This window comes from Pundamilia nyererei, unplaced genomic scaffold (assembly GCF_000239375.1).
Source record: "Pundamilia nyererei isolate P.nyererei 1_Seehausen unplaced genomic scaffold, PunNye1.0 scaffold00387, whole genome shotgun sequence".
Classification (NCBI taxonomy): Eukaryota; Metazoa; Chordata; class Actinopteri; order Cichliformes; family Cichlidae; genus Pundamilia; species Pundamilia nyererei.
The window spans coordinates 392253-394399 of record NW_005187788.1 but is presented as its reverse complement, the minus strand read 5'-3'; the positions used below and the strand labels follow the sequence as shown (position 1 = coordinate 394399).

Genomic DNA, 2147 nt, shown 5'->3' with positions numbered 1-2147 from the left:
TGGAATTGAACTCAGGACCTTCTTGCTGTGCGGCAACAGTGCTAACCACCGTGCCACCGTGCTGCAAAACAAAAACAAAACAAAAATCATCTTTTTGGAGTTGCATTTGGTTAACTTTCTTCTGTTTGCTTTCTTTTAAATGCTCTGGTATTTTTTGTGAAGCACTTGTGATCTCTGTTTTGAAAGCTGCTAAATAAATATAATTTCACTTACTTAAAAATGTTTCTGCTTATCTCCTTGAAGAAAATATAATAAAACCATGTGACTGCAAACACAATAATAAACAAAAAAAAAGTTGAAACTGGGAATAAATATGCAATAAATACAGGATGAACAGAAAAAAACATTTTTTTAGCTAAGTTAAATGTGTAAGATAGAGAGACTTTATTTGGGGCTTCGGGGGTCTCCACCACAGTCCTATGTAAGACCAGCGAGCCTCCTGCCAAGCACTGAGCTGGCTTTTTTCACCAGCTCGTCCAGCTGCTTGGTGTTTTTGTCTGTCACGCCGCACCACCAACACACAGCAGTATAATAGAGAGCACTGCCCACCATAGTGTGACAAAATATATGCAGCATCTCAGCACACAGGCCAAAATGCTTATCACATTTATCTTAATAACCACAGTGTGACCCGTCCCATATGGAAAAGAAATAGTAAAAACTTATAAAAGACTTGCATAAGATTTCCTCATGAAAGTGGCCACTTTCTCATTACTTTCATATATTGTTTTAGTAAGTTTCCAAAACATACAGGTTTCATTTATATAATTTTTCAATGGATCTTATATCTGTTTTCACTCTTGTATGCTTTTCATGCAGGTTTCACACAAGACACAAACCTTTATAAGATTTATATCTTGTCCATATGGGGTGGTAGGTGCCTATTTCAATAGGACAGAGCGTAGGCATACAGTCAGTTAAAATGGGTTTAATGTTAATACAAAATAAAATGAAACGTGTAACAGTAGTGTGTTGATAGGAGTCATGTGGGTAGTTCAGCTTCACCACTAGGGGGCTGTCTAACCAAATTGTGATATAGACTGTGTCGTAGAAGCAGCGGCAGGTTATGTTTACGTGCGTGGATGTGAGCCACGTTAAAATAAAGAAGCTTGCTCACTGCTACTGATGTTTTATTGAAAACACGTGGGAGACAGGATAAGTGCTGCGGGGAACCTGTTAAAAACAAAACATATGACCCACGTGAAAAGGGACGGAAACTCACGCTGAACCACGTGACGACTCTGCGTTCTGAGCGTCTGCTGACGCGGCTCTCGGTTCAGCGGCTCTAGCCTGTCTGGCAACTGCGGCTCACATGACCGCAGTCGGTGCTTCCTCACTGCGCTGAGGAGCCGTGCAGGGGCCGACTCCAAGCTCCAGCTCTACGGGAATAACAGCCCAGGGGAGCGGGGGGACAGCTGACATGAGCTGCTGTTAGTCGGTGAAGCTGTGAGCCGTTCTCTCAGATCCTAGATGTGTCCATGCTGCAGGCCGGGGATCCTGGACGGGGTGCGTGTTTTCTTTTATTAATGCCTGCTTTGTTAAAGGGAACATGCTCAGTGGAAGACACGTTGTATGTTGTTCGTTCATCTGCGTTTGTTTAATGATCCGCAGACTGCTCAGTCGTCAGGGCTGGAAGCGCCTCAGAAATAAATCCATCCACCCGCGCATGTTAGTTCCCGCTGTAGCGGTACGGGAGTGTCCGTGTCAGGGTGTGGGAGAAGCCAGAGGGCTGCAGGCCGGTACTCGGTTATTTGCAGCACGTTGTACTGCACGCTACATGTGTGGTTTGTTACAGGTGCTGAGTGAGTGTAGATGATAGGATTACATGAGGTGCAAAATCAGTGAGTGAGACACGAAGCGTGGTCCTTTCTAGGGATGGACTGATCCGATATTACGTCTCGGTATCGGTCCGATAGTGACCTAAATTACTGGATCGGATATCGGAGAGAAATAAAAAAAAATCCGATTAAATTAAATATCACGAAAGCACCTCACAAAACTTGCGACATAACTCAGCTCATAACCTTAGCAGTCGGAGCAGTACGCGTCACGTGATAGAGCGGCTGTGGCCACCTGTCAGAGCTCTGGTTGAGTATTTGTAGCCTCGCTACCAAACCGGCATTTCATCAGGAAGTGATCCCAGAGAG

The 2147-nt window shown here is 44.4% G+C and overlaps 1 protein-coding gene across 1 annotated transcript in view; it reads left to right on the top strand.

Moving 5' to 3' along the window:
• The first annotated feature begins 1086 nt into the window (after positions 1 to 1086).
• LOC102195301 (uncharacterized) overlaps positions 1087 to 2147 on the top strand; it is a 14746-nt gene continuing 13685 nt past the window's right edge. The window contains exon 1 of the mRNA XM_005752881.2: positions 1087 to 1506. The gene's annotated coding sequence lies outside the window, so the exon portion shown is untranslated. The remainder of the gene's footprint in view (positions 1507 to 2147) is intronic.